The sequence below is a fragment of the Engystomops pustulosus genome, chromosome 1 (genome assembly GCF_040894005.1).
Source record: "Engystomops pustulosus chromosome 1, aEngPut4.maternal, whole genome shotgun sequence".
Lineage (NCBI taxonomy): Eukaryota > Metazoa > Chordata > Amphibia > Anura > Leptodactylidae > Engystomops > Engystomops pustulosus.
The window spans coordinates 161,969,903-161,993,438 of NC_092411.1; the positions used below are offsets into that span (position 1 = coordinate 161,969,903).

The 23,536-nt window shown below is 40.7% G+C and overlaps 1 long non-coding RNA gene across 1 annotated transcript; it reads left to right on the top strand.

Moving 5' to 3' along the window:
- The first annotated feature begins 30 nt into the window (after window positions 1–30).
- On the top strand, window positions 31–23,244 carry LOC140066059 (uncharacterized). The gene is made up of 3 exons (XR_011848096.1): window positions 31–167; window positions 6,165–6,270; window positions 22,109–23,244. It is a non-coding gene; the product is annotated as an uncharacterized lncRNA (long non-coding RNA).
- The last annotated feature ends 292 nt before the right edge of the window (window positions 23,245–23,536 follow it).

Sequence of the window (23,536 nt, forward strand, 5' to 3'; positions counted from 1 at the left end):
TGCACACTGTCTGCCATCTTTATGCTTCAGCACCAAGGCTGTGGAGAGCTCCGTTTGACGTCAGGGGAAGGAGATGGGGCAGAAGGGAGTGCAGCTCTGAGGGGACGGACTGAGGAGGAGGAGAGAACACACCTGATTTGCAAATATCTACCAAGTGGTTCATATAAGTAAGTGCTCCTTCTAGCCTGTGTATAATGGAAGGACTACATTTCATGGCTCAGCGGATACCCAGAGAGAAAGCGAGAGTGAGGAAGGGGGAGGTGTTTTGCTGGGGAGGTGGCTGGCCTTCTTGTATGGAAACCCGACTAAGATCCCTACAGGAAATGTATGCTTCCAGAGGAAGGGAAAGAATGAAAATAAATAGCAGTGTATATTATGTACGTCAGTAATGCATGTTATCTCTGAGCCTACAGTACATTGCAGCAGACAGAACACTGCACACGCACGTATATGACCGAGGAAACATCAGAAGGAATCACTGCTGTGAGTGGAGTAGAAAGAGCAGCCATGTCTTCCTCTTCTCATACCTTACTTTATTTTCGGGCTAAGCTTGTGACACATAAGGTGATGGACTTCATGCCTCTAAACTAGTTAGTCAGGTTTCCATTATGGAGTCCATCTTTCACAGCTTGCACAGAACCTCTGAACATTGTCTTATATATATGGAATACTTAAAAAGGTTGACTTGGATAAGCATATAATATAAACATAGTATAACAAATGTTATATGCTCCACCATGTACCTGGTTGTCAATTCAAACATATTTTTTATTACAGTATATACAATGTGCAAGCAAGGTATCATACTTATTAATGGGTTTACTAGAATGCAAGGAACAATAAGTACAATGTAAATATAGAAATAGCTTTCTTTTTTATTATTGATAAGGGTAGGCAGAGATGCAGATAGCTAGTAAGATAGATTGTCTGTGCATAACATAACCCATCTCCCCACCCTTTCCCGTCTGCTCACGTCACCCCACTGTTTTCTATTCATAAATTCCTAACTCAGCTCCACAAGGCACAGTGAACGTGTATGGTGGTATATAGGAGCGCATAATGAATTGTGTACAGAGAAACAGCGGCATTGGGATGAGAGTACAGTAGAGAGGTGACTAGGATGACAGCTTGAAGTATTGAATGGAGTTGTTTGCCCCACATGTACAGCTACTCTATTTGCTTCAGAGGATTTCCCTGGACAGGTGATCAAAACATTCAGTTGCCTCCAGCAGTCTAATAGAGAATAGCACCCAAAATCTTGCAAGGAATAAAATTGTCACACTAGATTGCTTTTCACCTTACCATCCACAGAACAGTGATTATTGAATTGTTGAGGGAATTATTTTAGAACAAGTGTCATCTCTCACAATTGAGCAAGTTTAATATTTTTGGTTGCATTGTCTGACAACCATGTAGGTCTTACAGTTTTCCTCTACTGGCACATCATGCAAAAATCTGCTGTAACCCGTGCCAGAGTCCAGCCCAAGCTATAAATTCGGTTGGGTGCTTGCTCGGGTAGAGGATGAGAAGAACTTTGTCAGGAAGCAAAACATGTTGTCCAGTGGACTGGTAGAGTCTGACGCTCATTTTGAATGACGTGATGATGAAAATGCTGGTTTTCTCAGTTTTCCAAGGCAATGTTTAGCATAGCACACTGCTTTTTTGATTGCTTATATGTGACAGGATAAGGGATGACTACTGGATAGCTGCACCTTTAGGACTTTTGTTGTAAAAATAAAATTGTACTTCTCTTCCTGCTTAAGAACAGGAGGCAAAATTAGCATTTATCCAAGATACACATGCATCATCTACCAATCAACAGAAACAGGGGGTCTGCTCCGGAGACCCCTCTCTAATCCCAACTCACCTCTCCACCTCCACTGCCAGTAATAGCGCTAAAACAATAAGCAGATGAGTGAGGTTAGAATGAACAATGTTGAAGTATTTTTGTTTGAGCCAGGCGGGGGGCTGGAGTTGGGTTTGGTTGTAAGTGGTGGTCAGTAGTGGTGTTGCAGCTTCTAGTCCTGTAGCTGGATGGTGGTCCAGAGACCGTATTTAATTAGTAAATTGATTGGTAGATATTAGAAAAGTTGACACACATTAAAATACATATGAAAAACATATAGATGTATGCATATAAATATATAAATATTAGATAAAAAACACATCAAAGTTCATAAAAGTTCAGCTTTTCGTTCATCGCTTATTGCTTATTAATGCCATCTTAAAGGGGTTTAGCTACAACAAAGAAAGTGGAAACGGATCTTATGTTAAGGCTGCAATGCTCTATAGCCAACACACCAAAAAACACTATACAGTTCAAGCAAGAAAGAAGCCGGTGTGTATAGGCTGAAACAAATACCAATTTTATTAAACAATTAATACTAAGCACACCAACAAGCTGTCATACCTCAAAGCATTAAAAACAATTTAAAAAGTGTACAAATACACATAAACAGGTGGATCCGAGCCAGTTACAAGGATCCACAAAAGGCCACAGGTCAAACGGATCAATACATGATTAAATATGCAAGTCAAACAACCCTATAAAGATACCTGTACATTCTTACAGTAGTCCTCAAATAGGGAAGACAAACTGAAAAGTAGATGTAGAAGCAGGGCAGAGTCAAGCAGCTTTCAACCAAAAACCCATTAACCAAGCATTTAGAGACATATGACCAGAGTCAGCAATATAAATCAATTTTTCTTTATATCCAAATGTGAAAGGACATAAAACACCAGTACATCACCATATCTTCGGCAAACAGTGTCAATTGTCCATAAAATTGTAGCACGCTAGGAGATCATGGCTTTTCACTGAGCAACCGACGCCCGTATGGTCTAGTGTGACGTTTCGGAGGTGTCACACTGTTTGCCGAAGATATGGTGATGTACTGGTGTTTTATGTCCATAAAATTGTAGCACGCTAGGAGATCATGGCTTTTCACTGAGCAACCGACGCCCGTATGGTCTAGTGTGACGTTTCGGAGGTGTCACACTGTTTGCCGAAGATATGGTGATGTACTGGTGTTTTATGTCCATAAAATTGTAGCACGCTAGGAGATCATGGCTTTTCACTGAGCAACCGACGCCCGTATGGTCTAGTGTGACGTTTCGGAGGTGTCACACTGTTTGCCGAAGATATGGTGATGTACTGGTGTTTTATGTCTTTTCACATTTGGATATAAAGAAAAATTGATTTATATTGCTGACTCCGGTCATATGTCTCTAAATAGTACTAACAGTGCAGCTGCACACATATAACATGCAGTGGAGGGAGTATAGTGACATGTGGTATAAAAATTTTAAATCTATATTTCCCTGAGTTTCCTTCTCATATTCCACTGTTATGGTAGACTCCTACATATACATCGTGGTTGACTTCAATAAACACAAAACCTATCTACAAAAAAGCCATTCCAACCAAAGAATTATAAAGTACAATTAATCTTTATTACAAATCAAATGACAAACACTTTAAAAGCAACAAGAACAGGCTGGTCACATAGAAGGGAAAGCGGAGACACTACACAAAATCAGACAAATCTTGCAGGGTGGTGCATGGGAATGGGTGCTACCCTCCTAGGGGGAGGTGTGCCTGAGGAGATATGCTATAAGTCCAAAAGGAGGAATGATCCTAAAATCGATGTACAATGTTTAAAGTGCATAGTGCCTGTGCATCCCAATAGGGGGCATATCTTAATCTCAAAGCACACATTTCATTATAGCTTATCATGGAACAAATAAGACAGCTCTATTATATGTCCTATTCTAAAGGTAAACAAATGTATTTGTCATGATAGCAGTGAAGTAATCATATTGCACATACCCATTGTAGTAAGTTCGCCTGCCGTCTGACACAGAAGCCCCGACGCGCGTTTCGGCGCTAGCCTTCGTCTGGGGGTAATGTGTGACTAGGACACCTGGGTTTTTAAATAAGCAGTGGCCAATAGTAGAGAGGAAAACCTCTCTGTACCTGTCAGGTGGTGAATATCATTTCCGGTCAGCGCTATTGAGCGCACGCCGTCCCGGGGGTGACACTCCCTCACCCGTATCCAACCTGGAGCACGTGACCCACCACGTGATGGTGACGTCACGCCGGGGCACGTGATGCGGGTAATGGATCAGGTGATCGGGGGGGCGTGTCTCCCACCGAGCGTGTGCGCTGCTGATCAGGACCTGACAGGTAAAGTGAACACTAGAAACCGTTATCATGGGAGCACTTTCTATAGGGAGTCATATATGAGAAAACTTATCTATTTATACACAAAATAGGGAGAAGAGGAGGAGGGACAGAGGGAAAGAGTTAAAAAGGGGTCTTACAACGTTTTAAACGAAGGACACATATATCATGGGGTTCAGTCCGGAGGTGACTACAAACTAAATATGCAAGACATTATTCTTAAAGTGCATGAAAAGTGAATAAATCACTGTGTATATCATTTTTTGAAAAAATGTATTCTATATAAACCTATATTAAAGTGCATTCTACCTTAACAATACTCAAGCGCATTCTACCTAACATTTTCGTGCATTCCACATACCATTGTTAGAATGCATAATAATATATACGTGTGCACAACACTTTTACCGTGCATAAAGTGAATTGTGGCATATAAAGTGCATCGAGTGAATTGTGGATAAGGGAATTATTAAAATTAATAGGAGTAACCACCATAAAATTACTGTAAGTCTATTGTGGAGTGCTCAAAACAAGTGATATTCAATAATACTGCTTAAAAACATATCTAAACATTAAAAAAATGTGCAAAAAGTGCACAAAAAACTACAAACCTAAAAAATGTATGTGTGAGGTGATATTGCATATTGGCTCTGGTCATAATATATCTAGAAAATTGTGATGACTATTTAAGTATCCCAGGGATTCAAGAGTGGTCCAAGAAAATATGTATGTGTCTCTCATGGGTGACCGAATCCATGGTTATGTCTCTAGCATGCCCAGGAACTGGTTCATGTAAATAGGGGGGCTTATGGAAGGGGTTGAAGGGGCTAATGCAGTGATGCAATGGTGTGTATATTTATTATCTGCAGTGCCCAAAAAAAATTATAAAAATATATATAGGGGGGGGGGGGGGGGAGGGGGGGAGGGTGGGAAGAGGGGGAGGGGAAAAGGGAAAAACCTGAGGTGGACCGGGAGAAATATATTATGTTAGTCCCAGATCAAAATAATAATTGATTCCTGGGTGATTAAGGAGGTCTTATGCTTGTAGTCCTATAGCTGGTTTCTCTTGAGTCCAAGTGCTCCTGTTTCATTAGATGATCATATAATGGACCTGCTAGTAGAGAAAAATGATAATAAAATCAAATTAACAACATTTCATCAGACATATAATTTTAAAAATATATATATACAATTTAAAAACCCAGTGTGAACCGGGTCGGGAATCAGAGGAAGGGTGCATAACTCAGGGTCTCATTCAAGCCTAATGGGCTTAGGGATTTGAGGGTCCAGATCCATTTGGTCTCACATTGGGCCAATTTTTGTGCTACCGGACCTCCCCTGATATTATTCTTGATGTGGTCAATGCCACAGACGCGGAGATATTTCGGATTGCATCCGTGTTTATCTCTAAAATGTTTTGCAACGGGAAGTCCGTCCGTGCAGAACTCAGGGTTTTTTGCTGCTGTAATATCCCGTACATGTTCGAGGACCCTTATCTTTAGCTCTCTCGTTGTCAGACCTATATAAATTAGGTCACAGGGGCATGAGGCATGGTAAATTACTGTTTTTGTGTTACATGTGATTGTATGTGTAATCTTATACGTCCGTGATCCATCTGAATTTTTAAATGAGTCTGTTTGCACGATGTTGGGGCATGCCACGCATCGACCGCATGGTTTACACCCCCATTTGGGGCCTTTAGTGCTCAAAAAAGTATGTCTGTTCTTTTTCTCATAATGGCTTTTAACCAAGAGATCTTTGAGATTTTTGGACCTTCGTGCTGCTATGCCTGGATGTTCAGGGATGTATTTTTGTAAAATAGGGTTCCGCTCTCTATAGAGGCCAGAACCGTTCCAGTATTTCTTTCATCTCCTTCCACTGCGAGTGATACTCAGTAATAAATCTTACCTTGCAATCCTCCTTCTGTTTCTTTTCTGGATATAGTAATTCAATTCTTGGGGTCTGTTTTGCTCTGTTATAGGCTTTCCTTAGCGTTCTCTGACTATATCCCCGGTCTCTGAATCTGCGTCTCAGTTCCTGTGCCTGGAGTTCAAAAGATTCGTCCGTTGAGCAGATTCTCCTCATACGTAAGTATTGTCCAATGGGGACTGCCGTAATGGTTTGTGGAGGGTGGGATGATGAGGCGTGCAACAGGGAATTTACTGCCGTTTCCTTTCTATGTACATCCGATTGGAGGTATCCAAATTCATCCTTCTCTAGAAGAACATCCAAAAAATCCACTTTATTTACATCATATTTATATGTGAGTTTGATGTTCATATTGTTATCATTTAATTGGTGGATAAATGTGTCTAACTCTTGGGCAGTGCCCCTCCAGATGACCAGGACGTCATCAATGTACCGTGCCCAGAAAATGACACGGTCCATTGCGACGTCCCGGTCACCCATGAGGAGGTCCCTCTCCCACAGCCCCAGGAACAAATTGGCATACGAGGGGGCACAAGCCGCCCCCATCGCCGTTCCCTGGAGCTGTAGGAAGAAGGAGTCCCCAAATACAAATGCGTTGTGACAGAGCACGAATTCCAATAGATCTAGGATTAGTTTCTTCATACCCCTATCAAGAGTTGTGGTGTCGAGGAAGAATTTTACCGCCCTGAGGCCATCTGGGTGTTTTATACTTGTGTATAATGATTCTACGTCCATCGCAACGAGAATCATGTCTTCCTCCATATGGATGCATTAGATTTTTTGCAATAAATCTGAGGTGTCTCGTACATAGGAAGGTAAGCACTCTACTATGTCCTTTAGGTGATGGTCAATGAATTTACCAATTTTTTCTGTCAGCCCCCCGTTGCCCGAGATAATTGGGCGCCCGGGTGGGTTGACAGAGTTCTTATGCACCTTGGGTAGGAGGTACAGTGTAGGTGTCCTTGGTAGTTTGACTGATAACGCTTCCGCACATTCCTTGGAAATTACTTTATTAATTACTGCTCTCTGGAGCAGTGTATTTAATTCCTCCACGAATTTACTGGTTGGGTTATATGTTAACTTTTGATAACACATCTTGTCTCTCAGCTGTCGTTGGGCTTCCGCCTCATACATTTGTCGTGACCACAATACTATGTTCCCCCCCTTGTCCGCCTGTTTGATGATTACATTGTCCAATTTTTCTAGATTTTTTAATGCTTCTCGCATTTTGGGGGTCAGATTGTCGCGGTGAATCTCTTTAGAGATGTTCTCAAATTCCGCGGACACCAATTTTACAAATAAGTCAATGGTGGGGGAAGTGGACAAGGAGGGGAACCTGCGGGATCTTGGTCGTATACAGGCCGGTATCTTACCGTGCATTGATGCTGTATCTCTAGATTCTTCCTCTAGTTCTTCCAGTATTCGAACTGCTTCCAAATCGATGGTTGATGAAAAAATATCTTTGGGGTCTTCCACATGGAACCACTTCTTATGAATTAAAGATCTCGCAAATATGTTTAGATCCTTTACCGCTGTGAAAGTATTAAAACGAGCACATGGGGAGAATGTTAGTCCCTTTTCCAGTACTTGATTTTCTTCTACAGATAGATTATAATTGGTTAAATTGATTACCTTTAGCTGGGTTCCAGTAGTGGTGCTCCTAGTCTCTGGTTTTCTTTTGTTTTCAGAATGGTTCTGGGTCATTTTCCTTTTTCCACCCTTTTCTTGTTGGCCATATCCTCTCCAATGGGGGCCCTCTCCTGCATCGCTCTGTGATGCGTTTGAGGAGAAGGATGACGTGCGACTCATAGGTCTTCTATTTGGGCGCACGGGACGTGACCTTCGCCATCTGTAGACTTGTTTCTGTTGGAAATCTCTAAGATCTCTCGCATATTTTTTCTTTTTCGCTTCCTGGATCTTTTTTTCCCAATCCTCGAAATCTGTTTCTATTTGTTCAAAGAATTTTCCAAGGGATTCCTTCGTCATCATCTCTGTGAGGAGTTGTTTGACTGATTCGATCTCTGGCTCAATTTCAAGTAATGCCTTTTTATATAGATCAATAAGTAGTTCCATGAATTCTGCGGAACACTTACTGCATATTGCTTCCCATTTCGTGATCAATCCCTCATCCTCAATGGGAAATGAGGGAAAGACTTGTATCCGGAGTCCCCTTGGTATCAATCCTTGTGTGACATATTTTTCCAGTGAGGTTTTATTCCACCAGATCCGTGTTTTCCGGTGGAGTAAGTTTTTTAACTGGCCCTGAGATATGCACACATCCCTCCGACTCTCCGAAACCAGTGCAGTGGGTTCGCCCCCAAAAACCTGGTCAGCCTGTTCCAGCCAGGATTGTTCCCTGGCGGTAAAATCCATTGAGCCGGCAGCTCCTTTTTCTGTGGATGACACAGCAACGATAATTAGTACTAACAGTGCAGCTGCACACATATAACATACAGTGGAGGGAGTATAGTGACATGTGGTATAAAAATTTTAAATCTATATTTCCCTGAGTTTCCTTCTCATATTCCACTGTTATGGTAGACTCCTACATATACATCGTGGTTGACTTCAATAAACACAAAACCTATCTACAAAAAAGCCATTCCAACCAAAGAATTATAAAGTACAATTAATCTTTATTACAAATCAAATAACAAACACTTTAAAAGCAACAAGAACAGGCTGGTCACATAGAAGGGAAAGCGGAGACACTACACAAAATCAGACAAATCTTGCAGGGTGGTGCATGGGAATGGGTGCTACCCTCCTAGGGGGAGGTGTGCCTGAGGAGATATGCTATAAGTCCAAAAGGAGGAATGATCCTAAAATCGATGTACAATGTTTAAAGTGCATAGTGCCTGTGCATCCCAATAGGGGGCATATCTTAATCTCAAAGCACACATTTCATTATAGCTTATCATGGAACAAATAAGACAGCTCTATTATATGTCCTATTCTAAAGGTAAACAAATGTATTTGTCATGATAGCAGTGAAGTAATCATATTGCACATACCCATTGTAGTAAGTTCGCCTGCCGTCTGACACAGAAGCCCCGACGCGCGTTTCGGCGCTAGCCTTCGTCTGGGGGTAATGTGTGACTAGGACACCTGGGTTTTTAAATAAGCAGTGGCCAATAGTAGAGAGGAAAACCTCTCTGTACCTGTCAGGTGGTGAATATCATTTCCGGTCAGCGCTATTGAGCGCACGCCGTCCCGGGGGTGACACTCCCTCACCCGTATCCAACCCGGAGCACGTGACCCATCACGTGGTGGGTCACGTGCTCCGGGTTGGATACGGGTGAGGGAGTGTCACCCCCGGGACGGCGTGCGCTCAATAGCGCTGACCGGAAATGATATTCACCACCTGACAGGTACAGAGAGGTTTTCCTCTCTACTATTGGCCACTGCTTATTTAAAAACCCAGGTGTCCTAGTCACACATTACCCCCAGACGAAGGCTAGCGCCGAAACGCGCGTCGGGGCTTCTGTGTCAGACGGCAGGCGAACTTACTACAATGGGTATGTGCAATATGATTACTTCACTGCTATCATGACAAATACATTTGTTTACCTTTAGAATAGGACATATAATAGAGCTGTCTTATTTGTTCCATGATAAGCTATAATGAAATGTGTGCTTTGAGATTAAGATATGCCCCCTATTGGGATGCACAGGCACTATGCACTTTAAACATTGTACATCGATTTTAGGATCATTCCTCCTTTTGGACTTATAGCATATCTCCTCAGGCACACCTCCCCCTAGGAGGGTAGCACCCATTCCCATGCACCACCCTGCAAGATTTGTCTGATTTTGTGTAGTGTCTCCGCTTTCCCTTCTATGTGACCAGCCTGTTCTTGTTGCTTTTAAAGTGTTTGTCATTTGATTTGTAATAAAGATTAATTGTACTTTATAATTCTTTGGTTGGAATGGCTTTTTTGTAGATAGGTTTTATATGTCTCTAAATGCAGAGTCAAGCAGCTACCATGGAAACATGTATGAAAAAGTAATGAGAGGGACAGTGTAGTCCTAGACCAGTGGCCAGAGGCACCCCACGCGTTACCCCTAAGGAAGTCGCATGACTGCGACGCAGCGCGTGGGGTGCCTCCGGCCACTGTTATCTATTATCTATCTATCTATCTATCTATCTATCTATCTATCTATCACATATCTATCTATCTATCACCTGTCATCTTTCTATCCATCTCATATATATCTATCTCATATCTATCTAGTGATTTACTTGCAATTCCTTCCAAAATACACAAAGAGATCCAATTAACGGCCCCAAAGTAAAATACAAAAATACAAAAGTTTATTAGTAAAAGTCATAAAAACAACTGAAAAGGTCCATGTTATTGCACCTAATTTTGTACAATCAATGCATACAAGGAGAGCAAAACAATGTATTTTTACAGCATCATGTTAGGTCACGCGGACAGTAAAGTGTAAATATGTCGGAGGTCTAGAAAAATGCAGGGACGGCAAACTCCATGCGTATCCTCACTTCGAAGTCACTTCCTCAGGGGTAAGTGTCACTTTGGAGTGATGATACACGTGGGGTTTGCCTCCCCTGCACCCACATAGACTTCCGCCATGCATGTCAGCCTGACCGACCATGATGCTGTGAGAATACATAGTGCAATGTAGTGTGCAGGGGGCGCCAGATTCAGGATTTCTAGCACACGTTCTTCATGAATCTGGTGCCCCCTGCTTTGACAGACTGCACCAACTTTTTTTGGTGCACTTTTAACATGGGGCGTGTGACACATTTCTATTGGACTTCTATTGGATAAGTAAATGCAGGGACTATTTGAGCACAGCAGGTGGAAGGAGACTCTGAAGGCTTAGCGCTCTGTAGCACTCAGTTGTGCAATAACTGCCGCTGTCAGTGCTGTGCATGTGCCTGCTAGGCCCCTCCCACATCTGCAGAATAGAGGCTGTACAAGCAGCATAATAACAAATAGAAAGGTATTTTTAATTCCAGGTAACCATTACAAATAGATTTTTGAAATATTTTAACCTCTTTGACAGCTTTTTGTAGTCAATTGTTTCGTGGAATAACCCCTTTAACAACTAATGCTATTATGCTACTGGATCCAGGATTAATTGACTATAACTAACATCAGCTTGACCAACCTGGCTTCCTGTATTGTAGTATATGAATTGGGAAGAACTTTTGCAGTGTGTTGATTGACTATCAAAGGATTTATAGCCAGTCGTATAGCTGGCGGTGTAATCATTCATTATTGAGTGCTTTCATGAGTGACATTGGACTAATTAACAAACGTGATAATAACTGACCCAATGTTTCAGCTATAACAACAGTGGAATCTTGAGTCTACCTCCTTTGGGCTTACAGTTTGCTTTCTTACAACCCCTGTCTGCTGCTTACAGTATTAGTGTATACTAACTAACTTGTTTAACCGTCCTAGCTTGCATAATACTCAATGAATTGTTAAAACCTCCTGAATATAACATTATGTCGATATATTATCACCACATGTTTGATAATTGATGTGTTGGTTGAGGTTCAATAAGGCCTTTTGGGGTTTTATTTCATGTAATAAGTGCACAACGTATTGATTATTGGTTGCTGAGTGTATTGTTACTGTGATCAGGAGGTTACCTTGTATTTTAAATCGGGTGAGTGAGAGTGAATTCACGATACAGAGGGTACAATGGCTAGCCGAAAACAATTGAAAAATACCACCAAAAACAGACTTTCTGACACAGGTTGCTGCCCGGGATAAAAAAATAGAAAGGATGGAAAAATAGACCGCTTTCTCCAATCTCCTCCACCCATACAGAATAAATCAAAGAAAGGCGGGGAAAAAGGGGGCAATCGGAGGTACAAGAGGTAGGCGAAGACACTATAGGAAATCCAAACATAGAGAACAATGAGGACAGGGAAAGCCAGGAGTCAGAGATTTCTCTTAAGGATATATCTTCTCAACTAACCCAAACTCTCACAGCGGTAAGCAATGTATTAAAGGAAATTGGAAGTTTGAAACTAGATGTAACCTCTATGAGAGAAGACCTACACAAACTCAGGACACGTATGGAAGAAGAGGAGTCAAGGGTACGCAAGGTGGAGGATAAGGTTGAAGTACTCAACACAAAAATTAAAAGGATGGAAAGAAATGAACAGGGGTTAAGGGAAAAAAATCCTTGACCTAGAGAATCGCTTGAGGAGAAATCATTTACGGATAGTAGGATTTCCGGGGGGATCAGAGGGGAATGACGTTACTAAATTTGTGTCGGATTGGCTGGAATCCATATTTTCGGAGGAAGTTCGTACCAGAATGTTAGATAGGGCATATCGAGTACCAGCTAGAGCCCCCCTGTGGGAGCGAAACCCAGGAATGTTCTGGTGCGACTCCTCTCCCCAAGAGATAGGGACAACATTTTGAGAAATGCAAGGTCCATGCCCCAATTGCAATTTAACAATACCCCGATCGTGATTTTCCCGGACTATCCGCAAGACATCCAGAAAAAAAGAATGAGTTATGCGGGTATCAAAAAAAGATTGAGAGAAAAAGGGGTTAAATACTCACTAATCTACCCAGCAAAATTAAAGTTGATACAGGAGGACAAGACGGTCTTCTTTGAAAATTTTGGGGAGGCAAATGAATGAATGGATGGAGAGAGTGTTGAAAATTTGAAGCTCATTAAGGGACATACTCACTCCAGCATTTATAGTGCTCCATGAAGAGTTCAGGTATGAAGAATCCTGGATAAGGGGTTAGGGGGGTTTTGGGATGGGGGAGGGTACGGTGGTTGGCAATGACGATATATCATTTGTTGCATAATACCGGAGTACGTAAACCCATAGAATGTGAATGACTAAGATATTATCTTGGAATGTGAGAGGCCTGAATGATAGACTTAAACGAAAAGGCTATCTTTGACCTGTGTTGGTTAGCTCGCCCTGAGGTAATTTGTTTACAGGAAACACACTTAGTGGCGGATTCATGTAAGCTCTTGAGTAAAACATGGCTAGGTCATTATTACAACTCAACATTCTCCTCTTATGCCAGGGGGGTGAGCATCCTGATAAAGAAAAATGTTTGTTTTAAAGAACTAGATATTAAAATAGACCCTCTTGGTAGATATGTTATAGTGCATGCTATTCTGAATGGATTTAGAATAGTAATGATAGGTATATATCTTCCACCCACTGCTCCTTTGGAGGTCTTAGTTGATATTTCTAACCAAGGGCAGAAATATGAGGATATCCCTATCTTTTGGATGGGAGATTTTAACCATGTATTTAATACGGGGCTAGACAGGGGTAAAAACTGGTGTACTATAAGATTAGCAAATAATCTAACAGGATTTAAGTGGGCAGATATGTTATTATTCCTTGAAAACTATGAGGAGGGTATCAAAGAAATCTTGGACCTGATTGGGAAATAGTAAATTATCGGGCATATGTATCAACTGGAATAAATCGGCTAGTTTACCTTTAGATCCAGGGTGCATTCCAAATCCAGTTACGGATTTGCTCCCGGTAGTGGAAAAAATGACATACTTGGGGATAATAGTTTGTAGAAATCTAAATGATTACATTACACTAAAAATTAAACCCTTGATTCAGAATATAAGACAGAAATTGCTAGTCTGGAAAAAAATGAATTTATCAATGGCTGCTAGATTGGTGATGTTCAAAATGATAATATTGCCACAGGTTCTCTTTAACTTTCAAAACAGTCCAGTAGTCATACCAAACAAATATAGAAACATATTGAACACATTATTAAGGAAGTTTTTGTGGAACAGGAAAAGGGCGCGTATAAGTTTAGTTAAGTTATATCCACAATTAAATAAAGGAGGGCTCGCCCTCCGTGATTTTCAATCTTATTTTTTAGCAGCACAATGGCAAAATATGATAGATCACGATATATTAATGTTAATACACATATTAAAGGAAAACTATGAATACTTAAATGTTTACAATATTTGGTCACTATTGGAAACAGGAATCTTTTCAAAAAAAGAAGTTAAAGCACAGTATCCTATGTTTGGATTAATACACTGGGTTTGGGAAAAAACTAACGGACTGACTCACTTACGATGGTTAAACAGACCTCAAAAAATATGTTGTATATACCATCTCTCAAATATTCATCATACATAGAGCCCACTACACACCAAAACAATTGAATTATTTTAGAAATACAAGAGATTAAAAATGCCCAAGATGTAATCTAGTGGATGCAGATGTTATACGTATGCTCTGGCGATCCCGAAACTTCATATCTACTGGAATAGAGTTATAGGCAGACTGATGTCAATTTCGAACTGTATAATTCCAGTTAGCGAAAAAATCTGCATATTAGGTTCTAAGATGGGAGTGATCGGTTCACCGAGTGGTGTGCTCTATGTGATGAAGGGTCTTCTACTGGCTAGAAAATTAATTTTATACAATTGGAAAAATAAAAATTCACCAAAAATGTATGAGTGGGAAAAGAAGAAGAAGAGTCTTATTAGACTGATAGCTTTGTATAGGGTGACGTTAACGCTGATAGTTGTATGATTTGCAATTAATTGATATAAAATTAACTAGTAAAGCCAATAGCCAACCACTGGGGGTGGGATGGGGGTGGGAATATAAGAGGGAGAAAAAAGGTATAAAATTACATGAGGTAATAGGATTAATAATACTTTTATACAGTATGTAATGATTTTTTTTGCAATATGTATTACTGTGTAATTTTTCTGTTTTGCATACTAATAAAAAAAAAAGGAGACCAAAGTTCTCAAACCTCAAGGAAACCAAAGTGTATTCCTAATCACTGTTAATCAGTCAATTGACCCTAAATGTTACATTATAGACTGAATCTCATCACAAAGTATTAAGGAAAGGATTACATAATAAAGTCATTGAACAGGTCAAAATAGGATTGATACTGATGGAGAATGCATTTGAATATAAATAATGCATATGGGTGGATGGTTCATATTAGTAGATATCATATGAGGGTAGATAGAATATAGAGAAATATAAAAATTTTAATCATGTGTATGGGTGGATATAAATATATAAATACAAAAATAAATATAAGTATAAATATAAAAATAAAAGTATAGACAGAAATATAAACAGAATTATAAGCAGATCCTGTAGAAGAAGGTATATAGAAGGGGACATATAGACTCGTGTGATATGTATGCAAAACATGCAATTTACAGAGGATTTTAAAAGTATTTAGAAATATAATCACATAGATTGCATAAATACAAATATATATATACACACACACATAGGATACAAAATATCTGCATACGTGTGTGAACATATACAGGTGCCTAAACTGGGCACAGATACATACGGACACACGTGCAGACAGTTGATATGTCACAGCAAGTATGGGATCAAAAGATCGTGGAGTGGGGGATACCTCTGTAATGTACCCACGGAGATGGTGAATAGAATCAAAATGATGTTTCGACCAGTATGATCCTGTATGACTCTCGTAGGCGTAGTTTCTGGAAACTGTTGCTGATGGTGGGAGGTATCTGTTCAATAGGAGTGATTCTGATGCTGCTAAAGTCTTTGTCATGTTTACGAGCGAGTGTTTGAGGAAGCCGATGGTGATATTGGACCTATGATTAATAATTTGAATGTGTAATTCTTGAGTGGTTCTGCCTATATACTGTAAATTGAAAGGGCACTCAAGTAAATAAATGCTGTAGGTGGAATGGCAGTTGAGGAAGGAGAGTATTGAACTACCTGCTCGATCCCATACTAACAGTATTGCTGTGACATATCAACTGTATGCCTACACGTATGTCCGTAAGTATCTATGCCCAGTTTATGTACCTGTATATATGTTCACTTTGGGCAAAAAACCTTGCATGGTGCATAAAATTATACAATCCTCTGTGATTTGTAAATATGGCTCTTTACAGGAGAACGCTTGGATTTCACTCAAGCATATTTTGCTGAGCATATATCACTATAAGGAAAACTGCTTTCTAGGACAAAAGATGTAGTGGAATATCCTGTTCAAAGCGGGCTAGAGCTAGATGTTTCAGCACCATAGACAAGTCCCATGATGGTAAAGGGGTTTTTATAGGAGGCTTCAGCTTTCTTAGGCCTCTAAAGAATCTGCGCACCAGCAGGTTATCTGAAAAGATTCCTCCCAAGATGGAGCCCCTTCTAAAGGCCGTCTTGCAAGAACTGAAGAAGAACTGGAATTGAATTTATAGATACTTGCTTTAATCTGCTTCATTGCTGAAATGTGTTCCAGATTCTATTGTAAACTTTTAGAGTTTTAGGCTTTCTAGAAGCTGAAGCTGAGTTTCTATCACTTCATCTGAAAACCCAGGTCTTCTCAGTTCTCCATTTCAGCTTCCAGGATGAAACATGCAGATGTTCCAGGTTCGGATGAAGACAATTGTTCTGCAGCAGAAAGTCATTCTGGTAAGGTATTGTCCAGCGACCAAGACACAGGACAGGAAAGGGTCAACACGAGAAAACGAGGTTTCAAACAAGGGGAACTGTTCTGTTAGTTGATTCTCCTGTATTGGCTTCACACACAGTGGTTGGTCTCAGGCTCTTTATTCAACAAGCTGCCATTACACATGTCACATACTCATGTCTGTCTACCAACAAGTTGGTACCTGCTTTACTGTACACACACACAAGTAGTGAGGCCCCTAGAGGGCAGGATAGCATATAACATATTGCTACAGGAACATTCACCGACCAACAGAAAATACAAAAAGAGCTACAAACGTCATTAACACAAAATGCCACAGGTTCTCAACACCAACTACAGGTGATCAATCTGTCCGACCACATACTATCTGAAACTGAACAGTCAGTATTGCAGAGAGGCCTTACTTTTTCACCTACAAATAGACTGGACAGGTTTGAACTTGTGAAAGATCTATACCTAATCTGCAGAAAATTAACCTTTAAAATATTCTTCCATCAGCCTTCAACAGTGGATTTATTACCAGAGAACGATTGCAGGGTATTTAGAGATCTCCTGGATCTACTACGGGAAAATGACGACAACAGGGGTAAGACAGACAGGTTTCCTGGTCGGACACCTTCACAGGCTACACCTACGTTTAGTTTATGAGCTGCCATTAATATCTTTTTTCAGAGTACCTATAGGGACATTCAACCCTTACCACTTGACAGATGACAGCACAGCAATTTTACGAACAAGAACAACAGGCAATCCGAACATTACAGGACAATCAGTCCTTTGTTATAAAAGAGGCGGACAAAGGAGGTAACATTGTCCTTTGGCCTGTGACTATGTATTTGACAGAGGCTAAGAAACAATTAAGCAATCAATCCTTTTACTCTGTGTTACCTACAGATCCATCTGAAATCTTCAAAAGAAAATTGGATCAATTAATTGATCAGGCCCTGATGCAAAATATAATTACTAAGCAGGAGGCAAAATATCTGTCAGTAGACCATCCAGTGGTACCTACGTTTTATTTAGTCCCTAAGGTACATAAATCACTTATTACCGCACCCGGAAGACCAATAGTGGTGGGAATAGGTAGTATTACTTGGATTATTTTTTACAGCCGTTCATATTGAAATTGAACTCGTACCTATGTGACTCTATGCATCTTATGGAAAGATTAAATACCATACACATACCAACAGGTACGTTGATTGTGACAATGGACGTGGAGTCCCTCTACACCAACATCTCACATGATGTTGGTGTGGGGGCAGTAACCTATTTCCTTGACAAACAAATTGATTTGGATAGAGGACATTATTCCTTTTTGCTTGAGTTATTGGATTTTGTGCTTAGACACAACTATTTTACATTTGACAGGACCTTCTACCGTCAGGTCTCGGGAACGACGATGGGTGCTCGCTCTGCTCCTTCCTATGCCAATATCTTCCTGGGAAGGTGGAAGGAGACCAGGGTGTACCCTTTGCGGTCCTTAGAGTACAATGTACTGCACTGGTACTGATTCATGTACGACATTGTTTTCTTTTGGCAGAGTAAACATCAAAAATGTCTTCAATTTGTGGCAGAGCTTAATGATAATCCATATAACATCTACCTGGTTCTCCAAATTTTGGAAACAACAATTGACAGCTTAGACCTCAAGTTGACAATACAGAACTCTAGTATTGTGACAACATTATTTCAAAAGAAGACAGCCACCAATAACTTACTACATTATACAAGCTTTCACCCGAGACACCAAACACATGGCATTCCAGTGGGTCAGTTTATGAGAATACGTAAAATTGTAGTGATGAAAAATAATTCAAGAATTATGCATTGGAACTTACAACAAGACTAAGAGCAAGGGGATACCCTAAGAAGATAATTTCTAAAGCTTATATGAAAGCTAGAAATGCCAACAGAGAAGATACCTTAAAACCAAAATACAGGGTACTCGAGAACAAGGTCAGACATTACCACATACAATAATCTGTGGTAGGACATATACCGAATAATAGGGAAAAATTGGAACATATTACTAACTGAACCAAGACAGGAGGCCTACATTGATACCCAAGGATAACATCTAGAAGGGCACAAAACTCGAAGGACATCTGGTCCAAAGCCACTCTAAACGTCCTGCAAATACAACTGGAGGAAATAAACTAAAAGGATCGTATGCATACGGAAATTCTAATATCTGCCAATATATGATTTCATCTGACTGCTTTGAGGACCCTGTGGATGGTAAGAGATATCAATTGAAACACTACATCATTTGCTGTACAAAAAATGTTGTTTATGCCATAACATGCTATTGCCCCAAAGTGTGTATAGGACAGATCTCACAGGAACTGTGCAAAAGAATCCAGAAACATTCATCTACAATTTTGACAGCGAGATGAGATTTTAGCAGGGACAAAAGCTTTACCTCGGTTGCCACACACTTCCATCACCACCATGGGGGTAAGTGTGGAGGGATTAAAATTGTGGGCCTGGAAAGAGTGCACCCCAACATTAGGGAAGGGAGTACTGTCCCACAGCTACTACAGGAGGAAACTAAATGGATTTTCCAGACGCAAACTATGACACTGAGGGGACTCATTGAGGAATTCATTTTTACTTGATTTTATAAGTCATAGAATATAAGATCAACAGTTTCCGATATAGTATGATGTCAACTATACAACGAAGTATTATCTTCTGCAGTTATATGTTGACATGAATACATGAGATATACATAAGAAGAAGTTTTTTTTACACCAACACGAGTACTAAGAATTTAATCTTTAAAGAACTCATCATAAAGCATTATGGAAGACACTTTTAACACTACTGCACTTTATTGATGAACTAATTATTTGTTGCACAGGTCACTTTAGCATCCAACATAAATTCATGTATAACCATATAAACATGTTATATACTATGATCGTTATATATATACCTGTGGAAACATGCTGTCCGTTTTTCCTGTTAGCAAAAATATGCTCAATTTTGAGGTTAAAACATGCATATATGTCCAAATTTAATGGATTACATCACGTCGCCCAGTTCTTGGCCTCAATTTAGGGGGGGGACCCAATAAGTAGGTAGGGACAGATTAGGGGTTTCAGTGCCAGGGCTCACTGTCCTTGTTTGTGTCCTGCCATTACAGTTATCTTCCAGAATTTCCCTTGAGACCGGTTTAGGAGAAGGGAAAACCACGAGGGGAATGATTGCAATCACTACTGTTTTCTCCCTTATGATTTTCTGCTGAATTCTGGGAATGAGAGGAAATGGGTGAAATATAGAAAGGAATTGATGCTCCCAGCTGAAGGACAGGACATCCACCCTGTATCGATTCTCTCGGATGTTCAGCGAGCAAAATACTGGAGGTTGAGCATTTTCCCTTGTCGCCATCAAGTCCATTTGAGGACACCCCATCTTTTGAACTACAAGGTTGAACATTTTCTTGGTCAGAGATCACTCTGAAGGGAGAAGACTCAGCCAGTCTGCTTTTAGATTCCGGATGCTTTTTAGATGAATTCCTGAAAAGTTTCAGACATGCTTCTCTGTCCAGCACATCAGGAGAACACATTCTTTGGAGAGAAATGTGCCTCCCTGTTTCATATAATAGACCACCGCTAAGTTGTCTGATTGGACCTGAACTTCCTGGTTTTTCAAATGACCTTGAAAATAACAGAGGGCCAGGCGCACTGCCCTCAATTCCTTGAGATTCGGTGGGAGGCTTCTCTCCCCAAGCGACCATTCCTTTTGTACCTTTTGTCCATGTGTGTTCCCCATCCCCATTTGGAGGCATATGTTGTTACAATTAACAGGGGAACATAGTGTGGGGATTTCCCTTTCATTAGGTTCTTGGTCCACCAAACAAAATCATTGAGAACCACCATCAGATTCTCAAGTGACCATGAATATCTGGTCCATTGGGCCAGTATTGTAGACTGCAACTTCCTTATGTGGGCTTTTGATGAGCTTTTAGACTGCGTCTATTGATGAGGTAAGTAACCCTAGAACTGACATGGCTGCACGGATTGATGTTCCTAGATGAAGAATCAGATGATTGATCGCTTTCTTCAGTTTGATAATTATGTTGGAGGTAAGTGAGAGTGTCATACAGGCAGTCCCCGGGTTACATACAAGATAGGGTCTGTAGGTTTGTTCTTAAGTTGAATTTGTATGTAAGTCGGAACTGTATATTTTATCATTGTAATCCCAGCCAGAACTTTTTTGGTCTCTGTGACAATTGCATTTTAAAAATGTTGGGTTGTCATAAGAATCAATATTACCACTAAAGCTTCATTACAGACACATTTGATAACTATTATAGCTGATCATTGTAGCCTAGGACTAAAGTGCAATAAATTACCAATATCCAGAGGTCCGTTTGTAACTATGGGTCGTATGTAAGTCGAGTGTTCTTAAGTAGGGGACCGCCTGTATTGCTGGAATTGATTATGAACCCAAGCAACTTCTGTCTGGTAAAAGGAATGAGGGAGGACTTTTCTAGGTTGACCACAAACCCGTGTTCTTTCAAGGTAGTCAGAGTGACCATTAGATTCTTCTCCATCTCTTCCTTTGTTCTGGTAATCAATAGCTAGTCGTCCAGATAGGGGATTACACTCACTTCTCGAAGTCTGAGGATCACTGAGAGGAATACAGCCACTTTGGTAAAGGCCCTGAGCACCGAGCTGAGGCCAAATGGAAGACATGTGAATTTATAATGGCAAATGGAATCTTGATTCCTTCCCCTAGGAATTTCCAGTGGGATTGAGGAATTGGGATGTGTAGGTATGCTTCCTCTAATTCTATTGAAGTCATCAGGTAATCTTCTGACAGGAGGGCCACTGCTGATTTTGAACTTTTTTTTTTATGATAAATTGGTTGAGATATGTGAGATTGATGACCAGCCTCCACTTCCCTCCTGGTTTTGGCACCAGAAAAACCCTGGAGTAGACGCCTAAGCCTTGCTGCTGGAAGGGGACAGTTTCCAAGGCTTACTTGGCTATAAATTCTTGTATCAAACTGGGTGCAATTTGTCCTGCAGTGATGGTGCAGCGGCATGACATGATGACGTGATCACGCCGTGCTCCGACTCTCCTCCTCCTCTCCGCTCTGCTCCACCACGTTCTCCACGAGGTGATCCCAGCTGAGAGCAGTATGGAGCATGGAGCAATGCTGGGACGGAACGCACCTTCACCCCGCCGCTAGCAACTTCTAAGCGGTTCTGAATGGCGTGCCGTGGTCAGTGCGGCGCTTAGAGGCCAGAGAGGATCTTCTGTTTTTCGGGGGTGGCCAGGATTGGATCCGGACCCCGGGGCCACAGTAGCAGCGGGTAGCAGAAGGTCTGTGCCGGAAAAGGGCTGTGCGGGTCAAAGAATCCGGACTGAAGTACAGTGAAAATAAAGTCAGATAAGTACTAAGTGATTGATTTTGAAATATGGCATTTATTTCTGCCTCTAACTCATATGTCTGCTAACCCATATGTCTGCTAAAGCTAAGACTGTGGCTGTATTAAAACTACTAAGGGAAATTTTTTATTTTTTTTCTTTAGGTGCTGGCTGGCTTATTAACATCTAATAGCTATACTAATCTTGGACAAGCAGACTACTACACCAACTGCATTAACTCAGCCAGTCTATATGGAACTGACCATTGTCTCCTGACCCTGGAGTTTTCTGGGAACGGACTACTGCTCCAATACCAGTATTGGTCTTTAATTACTCTGTCTTCTGAAACTAAGACGGTGGCTATGCTAAAATACTGAGTGGTATTTTCTTTGAGTACTGGCTGGTTTATTAGCATTTAACAACTGTACTAATTATTGGACAAGCGGACTATTATACTAACTGTTGCAATTTTGCCAAGATTACATGGAATTGACATTTGCCCCACTGACCCCAGAGTTTCCTGGGAACGGACAGTTGCTTGCAACAGCAAATTTTTCTCTTTTTTTCCTTTTTTTTTCTGAGTCTGGATGCATTTCCTGTGCTGGCCGGCTTACTAACATTTAATAGTGGTACTAACTCTTGAACAAGCAGAATACTATACTAACTGTATTAATTCAGCCAGTCAATATGGAACTGACAGCTCTCTTCTGACCCCGGAGTCCTCTGGGAACGGACTACTGCCCTAATATCAGTATTTGTCCTTAATCACTCTGTCTTCTGAAATTAAGACTGTGGCTGTGCTAAAATACTGAGTGGTATCTTTTTGAATACTGGCTGGCTTATTAGCATTTAACAAATTATTGGACAAGCGGACTATTATACTAACTGCTGCAACTTTGTCAAGATTACATGGAATTGATATTTGTCCTTTTTTTGTTGTTTTTTTTTGTTTTGTGTGCATTCCCTGATAACTGATTTTCCCAGCATATTTATACTTGCTAGGTTCCTTGGCTAACACCTGTTTATCAGCCACAGGGGCTCCGGCAGTAGAGATCATTGCTAACTGTATAACATACTTAAATTTGGCATAAGGAGATTATTGTAGTATATTAATTGCATTAACTCTTCTAAACGCTACATAGAAGCCAATATTTGTTTGTTAACCCTCAGCATTTTTTGGGAATGGATTGTTGCTGGTCTATTTACTGAAGGGGTCAATTTCTTATGCGCTTGCAGGCTGTTTAATCACTACCTGTCTATGTTTTTCACATATTAAGACGTTTGACGATTACTAACTTTATTTAATTGTTTAATCGAAAATGCCTCCCAAAAATCAAGGAAGGAAGTCTGGGGGAATAACCTCCCCAAAGGAGAAAGAAAAGGCTGGGGGGAAAGCAGAATCCACGGGAAAGTTGGATAAGTTATGGATATCCCCTAGTATTAAAACGAGACAGGTGGGGAAAACCCCGGAAAGTCAGGCGGATCCTCAAGAAGATGGGGCAACAGGGGGGGTTCTAGGTATGAGGTCCTACTGGTGGAGGGAGAAGAAGTAGAGCAAAATCCCATCCTTAGGTAAATACTGGTAAATGTTC